Source organism: Myxine glutinosa, chromosome 4 (assembly GCF_964187855.1).
Source record: "Myxine glutinosa chromosome 4, kmMyxGlut1.1, whole genome shotgun sequence".
Classification (NCBI taxonomy): Eukaryota; Metazoa; Chordata; class Myxini; order Myxiniformes; family Myxinidae; genus Myxine; species Myxine glutinosa.
In genome coordinates this window covers 105,381,708-105,395,017 of record NC_136264.1, presented here as the reverse complement: position 1 = coordinate 105,395,017, position 13,310 = coordinate 105,381,708, and the positions used below count along the sequence as shown (strand labels likewise).

At 41.8% G+C, this 13,310-nt stretch overlaps 1 pseudogene; it reads right to left on the bottom strand.

Moving 5' to 3' along the window:
- Positions 1 to 11,484: 11,484 nt before the first annotated feature.
- Positions 11,485 to 12,138, bottom strand: LOC137426231 (chromosome transmission fidelity protein 8 homolog pseudogene; annotated as a pseudogene).
- Positions 12,139 to 13,310: the final 1,172 nt, after the last annotated feature.

The following is a 13,310-nucleotide window of genomic DNA, read 5'->3' as shown; positions in this document are numbered from 1 at the left end:
ATATAAATTACAATTTACAAATGCTAGATATCGAATGAGGTTTTTAAAAAGGATGCGTTTACGTTTTTTAACGTAAATTTTCATTTAGAGATGCTTTTTCTTTTTTCATTTATGGATATTATTGTCATATTTATGTCACAGTTTACAGTTATTGAAATTAGAAATTTCAAATACTCGACATTGAATGAGGGTTTTTAAAAGGATGCGTTTACATTTTTTAATGCTTTTTTTTTAATGCATGCTTTTTCTTTTTTCATTTACAGTTATTATTGTCATGTTTATTTTACGGTTGTAGAAATTACAATTTTCAACTGCTAGATATCGAATGAGGTTTTTTTAAAGGATGTGTTTACGTTTTTTAACGTAAATTTTAATTTGCAGATATTAATGTCATATTTATTTCGCAATTTACGGTTATATAAATTACAATTTACTAATGCTAGATATATAATGAGTTTCTTTTGTAAGGATGCTCTTACGTTTTTTAAAATGTAAATTTACATTTACAGATGCTTTTTCTTTTTTCCTTTACAGATTTTAATGTCATGTATATTTCACAGTTTATGGTTATATAAATTACAATTTACAAATGCTAGATATCGAATGAGGTTTTTTTTAAGGATGCGTTTACCTTTTTTAACGTAAATTTTCATTTAGAGATGCTTTTTCTTTTTCATTTACGGATATTATTGTCATGTTTATTTCACAGTTTACGGTTATAGAAATTACAATTTTCAAATGCGAGATATTGATTGAGTTTTGTTTTAATGTATACATTTACCATTTTTTTTCAACGTAAATTTTCATTTACGGATGCTTTCTGACGGTTCTGTGATTTCTCCCTTTTCCCGGTGTAGCGGCTTTGATGTCCGTCCGCACGCCAAATTTCAGCTTTCTATGACATGCGTAAGGTCCCGGAGTTTAATATCAGACAGTCAGTCAGTGATTAGAAATAGCTTTATATATTAGATAGTGTGTCTGCTTTGACAGAAAATGAATTGTATTTGCCTGCACAGAATATTACAAGTGTCCTAAACAATGGATCTAGTCTAGAGGCGAGACAGGTTATGTTCTTATAATCCCCTTTTCCTGAGGGACCATTTATTTACTGCCGTCTGCAAGAGGAAGTAAAACTTTATAATTTTTGCCGCTTGAGGCTTTGTTTTTACTTTGGTAAACTAGCTTATGTACCGTGAAATGGAGTGAATAGGGACAGCAAGGTGAATAGCGACACAAACTGAAAAAAAGTTCGGAAACTTTTTTTCCTGAAAATTGATAACCATACTGATTTGTTGATATTTGGGTCGAAAGTGTTCTCTTGTTTTTTTAAAAGAAACTTATAGTCCCTATTAACCCCATATATGGGTTAAATAGGAATAAATAGGATTTTATGGCTGTCCCTATTCACCCCATTTTACGGGTGAATCGGGACAGTCACTAATACAAAAAAATAATAATCAAGAAACAATCCTGAGTTTCCAACTTATTGCTAAATTGATAGCTCAGATGGATGCACATAATATGCACCCATAATATAAACCACGGTGCCAATGAAAAAAAAATGGGATAAAAAGTTTCTCCAAACTGTCCCTATTTCTTGATTATTATTATTTTTGTATTAGTGACTGTCCCTATTCACCCCGTAAAATCCTATTTATTCCTATTTAACCCATATATGGGGTTAATAGGGACTATAAGTTGCTTTTAAAAAAAAACAAGAGAACACTTTCAACCCAAATATCAACAAATCAGTATGGTTATCAATTTTCAGCGAAAAAAGTTTCCGAACTTTTTTTCAGTTTGTGTCCCCATTCACCTTGCTGTCCCTATTCACCCCATTTCACGGTACTCGAATTGATTTCCCGAACCCTTTAAATTACTTCGCTGACTAGTTATTGGGCTAACAGGATGGCCAAGAGGTACACACCCTTGACTCTACTCTGTCTAGATTGGGTTTGAATCCCGACCCAACTATAAACTGTCATCCTGGTGTTTCACAGGAAGGATGATTCATTAATTTGTGTGCATTTCCGAAGAGAGAGAGAGAAAGAAGGAGAAAGAGAAAGAGAGAGAGACAAAAAGAAAAAGAGACACACAGACTTTTTTTTTTTTTTGTGGGATACTGAATCGAGGCTCGTGAAGGAGCTGATATTTACTTCACAAACAATTCAACCAGACAAACAAAATATATAAAAAGAGGGAGCGGAAGACAAGATGGGGAGAGAAGGGGAAGCACACAAACACTTGAGAGCAGGCAGATGTATGGGAGGGAGAGGGCTTGGGGGGGGGGGGGGGGGGAGGCATGGGAAGGGGGGGGGGGAGAAGTAAAAAACACAAGGACACCAAGGACTTCCAGGACAGAAGTTGGTATTTCAAAAAAGTGGAATTGTGGTGAAATTAGCGGGGGTAGAAAAGATCAAGGTTTTGGATGGAGGAAGATAAGAGATGGTGGTGAACAGCTGTTTTAAAGACATGGAGGGTGGAGTGGGATTGAAGAGAGTGAGGGAGTTTGTTCCAGAGGCGGGAAAAAAGAGAAATGAAGGAGTGAAGGTGAGCAGAGAGTCTTGATTTTGGCAGTTTAACCATAAGAGGGTTGCAGGCAAATCTTGTGCGACCTGTAGGAATATTTGCGGGACAGAGCCCAGAGAGAGCTGGGGGGGGGGGGGGGCAAGGCCAGAGAGAAGTCGGTAGAAGACGGATAGACCACCAACCTGCCTGCGGTGAGTGAGTGAGAGGCCCTTGGAGTTAGCTTCATCATGGGAGATTCCAATGATTCTGAATGCTTTGGTTTCAACAGCGTGAAGGCGAGCTAGGTGTGAGGCAGGAGCACCAGCCCAGAGGGGAGAGCAGTATTCCATTGAGCTGCGGATGAAAGCCTTGTATGTGGTGAGGAGCTCAGGTGTGCCAAGGAAGGACTTCGCACGACGGAGGATGCCCAGTCGGCGACTGGCTTTGGAGGCCAGATTTGAAATATGGTTTTCCCAGGAAAGATCATGGCAGATAGTGAGACCCAAAAGCTTGAGTGACAGAACTTCTTGGAGAGGATTATTCAGAAAGTGGATGGGAGGGTTGTCCAGTCGGTCTTTTCGGAGAGACATCGTAGGAGTGTGAGATTTGTCAGGATTGAAAGACATGTTCCACTTGTTTGCCCAGTCTGTGATTTTGTCCAGGTCTGCAGAGAGTGATGAGGCTGCAGACTGCCGATCTGAGGGATGAAGAATGGAGCGATAGAGAGTAGAGTCATCAGCAAAGAGATAGAGAGGATTTTCAAGAGAGTCAGAGAGATCATTGATGAAGACCAGAAAAAGCACAGGGCCCAGAACACTGCCTTGGGGAACTCCAGCCTGAACAGGAAGAGGAGATGCGAGAAACCCATTCAGGGCCACACGTTGACTACGACTAGAGAGGAAGTCTGCCAGCCATGCGTGGAGATTTCCATGGATACCAAAAGAGGAGAGTTTGGTGAGCAGAGCGGGGTGCCAGACCGTATCGAAGGCACGTGATATGTCAAGGGAGACAGCTATAATTTCCTGTTTGGCATTGAGGACCTCCATCCATTGTTGAGAAAGCAGAAGCAGCATGTCCAGAGTAGAGTGACCAGGTCTGAAACCAAATTGATGATCAGAGATCAAGCCATTGGAGAAGAGGAAAGATTTCATATCTGAAGCAATGATGGATTCCATGACTTTGCTGATAATTGGGAGAAGGCTGATTGGTCTGTAGTTGCTGGGATCTGTTTTTGCACCTTTTTTGTGCAAAGCGGTGATGTTGGCAGATTTCCAAGTAGATGGCAGATGACCTTGAGCAAAAGAGAGGGTGAAGAGAACAGAGAGAGGGAGTGAAAAAGCGGCAGAACAGGATTTTAGGACCCGTGGGCTGATGCCGTCAGGTCCAGTTGCAGAATCAGAGTCGAGGGTTGACAGAAACTTTTCCACCTTGTCAGGAGGAAAGGACACAGAGTCCAGGAGCAGCTGGGTACGACTGGGTACGGTGGGTACAGAGAGGGATGGGTTTGGGACACAGGATTTAGAGGCAAACACAGAGTTGAGGCATTCAGCTTTTTCACATGCGGAGTCAGCCGTGTGTCCGTTTGAGGTGAGGGGGGGGGATGGAGGGGGAACAAACACCAGAAACAGATTTGACCAGACGCCACCAGGATTTGGAAGAGGGAGACAGAAAAGAGAGTTCTGTCCTGAGAACGGAGAGATATTGTTTCCTGGCTCTCCTGAGAGTGGACACACACTTGTTTCGGGCTTTGTGAAAGGAAATGAGATTTCCTTCCGTTGGATTTGCTTTCCAGGAGACGAAAGCAAGTTGTTTCTGGGCAATAGCCTCACCACAAGATTCTGTGTACCATGGACGGGAGGAAGGGTATGACAACTGAAGACGAGATGGGATAAGTTGATGAGTGATGAGTTGATGTCGGATGAGTTGATGAGTTGGATCCCAGGATGAGTTGATGTCGGAGGCGGTAGAGATGGGAGACCAGTCCAGATGATTGATGGCTGCTTGAAGACCGTGCCAGTTGGCCTGAGTGAAATGCCAGACTCGTCGATGCTGAGGAGGCTCTCTGAGAATGGTCAGAGAGATGTCCACTTTAACAAGCACATGATCAGATGAGCCGATTGGAGCAGAAGAAGAGCAGCAGATATTTTCAGGGAAGTTAGTCATAACCAAGTCCAGAAGAGAAGATGCTCCGTTGACTGAGATCCGGGTTGGGAAATTGACAGATTGTGTCAGTCCCAGTGAGTCACAGAAGTCCTTTGCTGAAGAGCCATGGCTGATGAGAGAGGTACCCACACCCAGCCAACTGGCATGGTGACAATTGAAATCACCACATATGAGGAAGAGAGAGTTGGGATGGGTAGATAGAAGTTGGTCCATATTATCAGACAGCGAGATGTAAATGGAGTCATCACTGTTTGGTGGACGGTACAACACACATATGAACAAAAGGTGGGAGCGAAGGCGAAGCCGTAAAGAGATGGGTGATGGGGAGATTTAGAGGGGAGGGGTGATGGGGAAGTTTTGGATGGGAGGGGTGATGGGGAAGTTTTGGAGGGAAGGGGTGATGGGGAAGATTTGGAGGGGAGGGGCAAGGGGGAAGATTTGAAAGGGATGGGTGATGGGGAAGATTTGGAGGGGAGGGGCAAGGGGGAATATTTGAAAGAGATGGGTGATGGGGAAGATTTGGAGGGATGGGGCAAGGGGGTGGATTTGGAGGGGAGGGGTGATGGGGAAGTTTTGAAGGGAAGGGGTGATGGGGAAGATTTGGAGGGGAGGGGTGAGATTGGATTTTGAAAAATGTACGATTAATGGGAAACGAACATTTATTTCAAAATGAGTTTCTTGAGACCTTTGAGTCAAAAATACGTTTGAGGACGCTGAAGGATGGGTGGAGGTCTGGAGAGTTTAGGGAATGTATGAAAGAGGCACTGTAACTGTAAGAGATGGAATTTTTTTTTGGAATGAATAGATTTGGTGAGCAAGTCGAAAGCATCCTTTTATAGAAGAAGAAGAAAAAGGTGTTATAGTATATGACAGAATACAGTTCTTCAGGGGACAGTTGAAACATTTTTTTAACGACGTGAACATGTGATCACGAACGACGTGGTCGAAGAACGAACGAACAAATAAGAACGAACAACGGATAAGAACAGAGAAGGGATTTTTTTTTTTTTTTTTTTTTTTTTTTGAGTTGAGCTGAAAACAGAGACCGAAAGTAATTGCGAGCGCAATCGAAGAACCGCTGAGACAGAAACAAAGCCTCAAGCCAAGGTCAGACACGGTAGCCTACTAGTACTACACTAGGCCTCAGAATACGCGACACGAACTAACCGACGATTCTGTACACAGGTATGAAAAACCAACACCAATAATACTATTAAAGACACACCAATAGTTACACACACCGAAAGAAAGATACAGTTTCGACAAAAACACAATTGTGAAGAGTTACTTAACTTCGAAAGCGTGCGCGCATGGACAGCTTTGAAGAGACGTGACCTCCAATCTCCTCCAATCTTTTAGGGTCTTTTATTACAAAAGTATGAAAGTATAAAAGCAAAACAAGTAATACAATGGCAGTCAACAAAAATAATTAAATCAAGGAACAGAAAAACATGAGATATTAATTAGAGCACCAAAAAAAGTTCATCTCCCTCCACCTTACACAGGACTTCAGCTTTGCACCATTTCTGAACAAAGTGATTAACCCGAGAAGTCTCTCGGTAAAAGTGAAATTCAGTTTTAAGACGGGCAAACACAAGGCCTTTAAAGGCTAACAAAATACTGCATTCCGGTGAACTTATCCCAGAAACCCTACTCTTCTGTGTAATATATATCGCGAGTTTGACCTCAGCAAGTAAGAAATTAACAATTTGAGATCCGACATTCTCATTAGATACAGGCATGCAGTACACAAAATGATAAAAGGAAAAACAAAAACCGAAATTCCAGAAAGTATATTTCAGGAGTTGAAAAAGTGGAGCCAGCCTTTGGCATCCGACATATGCATGGAAAGTGTCCTCGGAGTGATGGCAAAAAGGGCATTCATCAGATATCACGAGGTTCAGTCTTTTGAGAAACACGTTGGAAGGCAAGGAATAATGTGCATGCCTCCACTGTATGTCTCCGGCACGTTTAGACACAGGTGACGTGTACATGGAGGACCAAGTAGGAGAAGATGGAGCCCCTGTGGGCAGAAGCTCTTTCCAGTGGGTGGTCAGTGGGCTATTGAGGTTGGCAGAAATAACAACATTAAGACATTGCACGTACAGAGTAGCCTTTGCACAGGCTTGTAGAGGCTTTGCGGAAGGAGCACCAGAAAAAAAAAATCAGGGAAGTCAGGGTGCATCGTTTTTGTGTTTTGAACATCGTGCAGTCGAGGCCACGATAAATTAAAGGAGTTAAACACTTTAGCAATTGAGCGAAGAAGTTGTCCAATTAGTCGAGCTGAGGTAACATTGCAAACTTCCAAAATCTGGTTGGGGGTCTGCCATCCAGAATAAGTATGGTTAACAAAGTCCTTGATAAGGAAAAAACCAGATTCAATAAAAGATTGAATTAGGGACCGACTTTGGCAGTCATGACAAAATAGGCTGTTGAAGAAAACGGGTTCACACATTTGGTTCCAAAATTTATACGTATCCTTGTTTCATACTGGAAGGAGGCACTGAACCGGCGGCAAGGAGGGCAGCAAGGAGATGTCTATTCGCTGCAGATCAAGTAGAAAGAGCTCGGGGCCACACCTGAGCTTACCAGCTTGCTGCAACAAGCAAGAAGCCAGGGGCCGCCAAGACAGGACTTCCTTGTACAGAAGTTGGCGCAAGGTAGTTAGTCGAAAAGCCAGTATTTTACTGGTAATGTCCACAAGTCCTTGACCCCCTTTATCCAGAGGGACACTTAGAAGATCAGCTCGAAGCCGGTGCATACCATTCCAGAAAAAATTCACACGGATACGCTGCAAGTTAATGACTAGTGATTTGGGCGGTTGTGAGACAGCCATCCGATGCCAGAGTTTGGAAGCAGCCAAGTTATTAATTATCAGCACTCGACCTCTATAAGACAGTAGGCTGGACAATCTTTTCCAACAATTAAGGATATGGGAAATTTGATCAACCATCTGATCCCAGTTCTTTAAGGAAAAGGTCTCATTCCCAAGAAACACACTGAGATGTTTATCACCATCATACCTCCACTGCAAAGCATTAGGCAGAAAAGGTGGGACAAATAACGCAGAAGGACCAAGACACAAGGCTTTACTCTTACTCCAATTGACAGTAGCAGAAGATGCCAAATTGAATTCACATATAACACTTGTGAGTGCAACAATGTCAGACTGAGTGTTAACAATCACATACAGATCGTCAGCATACGCAAGCACCTTAACAGGATTAGCAAGAGGTGTCACCGAGAACCCAGAAAGTTTGTGGCGTAAGTGAATCAGCAAGGGTTCAATGGAAAGTGAATACAGGTACCCGGAGAGAGGGCAACCTTGTCTAATACCTCGCTGAATAGGAAAAGGTGAACATAAACTGTTTTTGATGTTCACCAAACTAAAGTTGTTTGATACAAGAAATAAAGAAGGAACCAAACCCAAACCCCTTCAAAACTTCAAGTAAATACGAATGGTCAACACTATCAAAGGCCTTTTCCTGATCTAGAAAGATCAGTCCGGTGTTAACATTCTGACAATGCCGAATCGAAATCAAATCACGAACAGAAAAATATTGTCAAATATCGATCTGCCGGGAATACAATAAGACTGGTCGGGGGATACAATGTGCCCAATTAAGGTCTTTATGCGATTAGCGAGTAACTTAGACAGGATTTTGTAATCGGTACAGAGTAGAGAGATCGGGCGCCAGTTCTCAACAAGTTGAAGATCTCCCTTTTTAGGGATTAGTGAAATGATGGCATGTCTGCAGCTCAAGGGAAGTTCACCAGTTTGTATGCTTTCTATGAAGACAATTCATAGACATGGTCCCAGCAAATCCCAAAAGGTGCTGTAGAATTCCACTGACAACCCGTCTAAGCCAGGTGCCCTGCTGGTGGGCAAGGTCTTTAAAACACTAGCGAGTTCGTCCAATGTTATTTCGCCTTCAGCAGTCAAATTCTGGGCCTCAGTAAGTGTAGGCAAGGACGCGGTAAATTAATGTATGTGGTTTGGGAAAGTGCGCTTGGAGGAGTAGAGGTGAGAAAAGAAAGTCGTAATAGTAAGTTTAATGTCACTTGGATCAGTCAAAATCCTTCCGTCAGCAGAACGCAAGGACAATATTTGTTTCTGTTTTTTTGAGGCAGTTTCCAGCTTGAAGAAAAGTCTGCTCGGATTATTTAATTGTTGCAAATGAGTCATTCTCATCCGAAGGAGTGCACCTTTTGCGCGTTTGGCCAGTAATTCATTAACAGGGCTTTCTTTTCATACAACGTCTGCTGCTGCCCATTATTACTAGAGGAGGACACTTTGTTTTGCAAGTGAAGAATTTGTGTCTTCACCAGATCTATATTTACATCATGATCCCGAGTACTGTGTTGTGAAAATCTTTGACAAAAAACTCTAATTTGAGCTTTAGCGTTGTCCCACCACTGACGTAAACACGAGAACTCTTTATCCATCGTGATGTAATGTGCCCAAAAGGTCCTAAAGGATGCAACAAAGACTTCATTTTGAAGAAGTGTTGTGTTGAACTTCCAATAAGGGCTCACCACCTTAATGAGTGGCAACTGGAAATGCATAGTGATGATGTGGTGATCGGAAAACCCAGATGGGAGAATAGAGGTGTTTAAGACTAGGTTGAGGAAATGCTCAGAAACGTACAATTTATCAAGTCGAGCTAGCGACACTAAATTGTTAGAGCAGCGACACCAAGTAAATTGTTGCTGCATCGGATGTTGCAATCTCCAAATGTCTGTCAACTTGAATCTTGAGATTGAGCGAACGAGAGGTCTTGTACTGGCTGCATGTGGCTCAGCCCCATTCCTATCAAGGGAGGGGTTAAGTGTGCAATTGAAATCTCCTCCAATACATAGAAAGTGATCAGGGGGCACACCAGCAAGATACGAGTCGAGACAGTCAAAAAAGGAAGATCTTTCAGCATTTGTACTTGGTGCGTACACATTGAATATTGTGAAAAGCTGCTGACCAACAGAGGAAATCAGCGAAGCTAAATATCCCTTCACAATTTCTTTAAAGGAAACCAAAGTTAAAGGAAGAGTTTGCCGAAAGAAGATGGCTATCTCAGCAAATGGGCTTGATAGATTGCTAAAGAACCAATGCCCTTTAAGAAACAACTCCCACTCAGCTGAAGAACCTTCAGTAGAATGAGTTTCGTGCAACAACAAGATGTCAACCTTGTTACACTCAGTTGTTTAACTTGCACTTTACGGAGAGACGTGCGACCACCGTTGATATTTAGGCTGGCAATGCGTATTTTCATTTGTGATGAGACATCGGCAGGACATCAACCATGGTCTTTGAGTTTGCTCCGAGCACGACTTAGAAATTTTCTTAACCGGTGACGTTGAGGGTCTGCGAGCCACTAGAAATCATTAGTCGAGCCACTTGAATGAAATCTTCTAGGACTGGAAAATGATCTTTAATTTTTACCCCCTTTTTGCGAAAACTTTTGTGTAAGAAGGCATGAACGGCATCGGGAGATACTGAGGAATCAACCTCAAGGTTGTGAGGAGGAACATCGCTGCCTGTGACATCGGCAGGTCGAAGCAACAGAAGATGTTTCATCAGACTCATAGCCCATGCTGTCAACCACAAGTTCCTTCGGTTCTTCAGTCGCAATTTGTTCAGATGGTGCAGGTACAGCCACCTCCAGATCACAATCAATTTGCACATCCGGTGCATCGATTTTAACTGTGGCATCTGTGCATGGTGGGGGTTGGGAGAGGGTCTCATCAACTCCACGAGGGAGCTCCGGTTCATCAAGCACAGTGGGAGTAACAGTTTCATGTGTACTCACTACAAGAGTACAGGGCTGCTCAGGCACACTCGACAATGTGAGAGTGAGAGGTTGAAACAATGTGAGAGAAAGCAGCCGGAACACTCGACAGCCAGAGCAACTCACACCTCGCCAAACTGTACAACCGCCATCTTGCCACGCCCAACACACGAACGGCCAGCAGGGGGTGTGAGAGAGAGAGAGAGAGAGAGAGAGAGAGAGAGAGAGAGAGATAGAGATAGAGATAGAGATATAGATAGATAGATAGATAGAGATATATAGAGATATATAGAGATATATAGATGGATATAGATGGATATAGATATATAGATGGATATAGATATATAGATGGATATAGATATATAGATGGATATAGATATATAGATGGATATAGATATATAGATGGATATAGATATATAGATGGATATAGATATATAGATATATAGATATATAGATATATAGATATATAGATATATAGATATATAGATATATAGATGGATATAGATATATAGATGGATATAGATATATAGATATATAGATATATAGATATATAGATATATAGATATATAGATATATAGATATATAGATATATAGATGGATATAGATATATAGATGGATATAGATATATAGATGGATATAGATATATAGATATATAGATGGATATAGATATATAGATGGATATAGATATATAGATATATAGATGGATATAGATATATAGATGGATATAGATATATAGATGGATATAGATATATTGATGGATATAGATATATAGATGGATATAGATATATATAGATGGATATAGATATATATAGATGGATATAGATATATATAGATGGATATAGATATATAGATGGATATAGATATATAGATGGATATAGATATATAGATGGATATAGATATATAGATGGATATAGATATATATAGATGGATATAGATATATATAGATGGATATAGATATATATAGATATATAGATGGATATAGATGGATATAGATGGATATAGATGGATATAGATATAGATAGATATCAATGTAGATTTTAATTGGAGACAAGGTCAAATTTCCACACTGGCATACGTAATAAAGAGACGGCACCTTATTTGCAGCAGCATATTGACATCACCGCCGACGAAACAATCAGCGGCAGCAGCAACATGAATAAATAAAAAAACAGCGCAATTCAGAAGAAAAACAAGAAAAAGAAGAAACAATAATGACCTAACAATTGTTTTGCTCAACTTCTACAAAAGAATAAAACTTTTTTGGGCACGTGGGTGATGATAGGCTTTGGGCGAGTTTTGAAGACGAGCTTGTGCCGAATAACAGCTTTCAAGGCGTAGTGCGTATCGACTGCTTGGCCTTCACCCCATCCAGATTTTGTTGTTTGGTTTGTTTCCTTGGTGTGCTGTGAATCATTCCCGCTGCCATCGCGCTTGATCAGCACCGCCAGTGGCTTTTCCAGCTTCACTTGCTTCCCGTACAGGATGTGATGTCCAATGATGAATACTGGAACACCCTCGTGGGTGTAATGCAGATCCCCCAAAAGACAACCACCAAGTCCTTGACCCTGCCGAGACTCCAGCTGCCCCTGAAGCTCCAGCAACAACCAATCTCCGGCTAATCCTTCTCGATCCGTTTGGATGAACAACTGCACCATTCCGCCGCAACTTCGAACCTCACTCCCACGCTTTTCCCAAACCAATTTTCAAAAGACTCTGTTAGGTATATTAGCCTTCCCTGTTTAGCTTTCACTCCGATCGCACTCCTCTTTCCATCATTATTATTTTTCCTAATACTGGAATCGTTATGATAATAATAAAAATTCCCTTTTAAAGGCCATTTTCCCTGCTAGAGCGGGGATTAGCCATGTTAGCCTCCTGACGCCAACCCTTTAGTCGCCTCTTACGACACGCAGGGATACGGTGTACCTATTATAAACCGGGGCACACACCGGCAATGGTTATGATAATGATGGCAATTATTGTTTGATAAGAAAAAAAAGCAGTAGAGGAAATATTAACAATCTATACTATAAGTCTGTGTGTCACCATATTTCTCAGATATGACAAAAACCTTTTTTTTTAATGTTGAAAAAAAATAAAAGTTCGATTTTTTTCTTTTGGATTTTTAATTTAAATCACTTTATAGTGCCTGAGCCTTTGTAGCTATGTCAAATCTTGTGTCCCAAACCCATCCCTCTCTGTACCCACCGTACCCAGTCGCCCAGCTGCTCCTGGACTCTGTGTCCTTTCCTCCTGATAAGGTGGAAAAGTTTCTGTCAACCCTCGACTCTGATTCTGCAACTGGTCCTGACGGCATCAGCCCACGGGTCCTAAAATCATGTTCTTCTGCTCTTTCACTCCCTCTTTCTGTTCTCTTCACCCTCTCTTTTGCTCAAGGTCATCTGCCATCTGCTTGGAAATCAGCCAACATCACCGGTTTGCACAAAAAAGGTGCAAAAACTGATCCCAGAAACTACAGACCAATCAGCCTTCTCCCAATTATCAGCAAAGTCATGGAATCCATCATTGCTTCAGATATTAAATCTTTCCTCTTCTCCAATGGCTTGATCTCTGATCATCAATTTGGTTTCAGACCTGGTCACTCTACTCTGGACATGCTGCTTCTGCTTTCTCAACAATGGATGGAGGTCCTCAACGCCAAACAGGAAATTAGAGCTGTCTCCCTTGACATTTCACGTGCCTTCGATACGGTCTGGCACCCTGCTCTGCTCACCAAACTCTCCTCCCTTTGGTATCCATGGAAATCTCCACGCATGGCTGGTGGACTTCCTCTCTGGTCGTAGTCAACGTGTGGCCCTGAATGGGTTTCTCTCATCTCCTCTTCCTGTTCAGGCT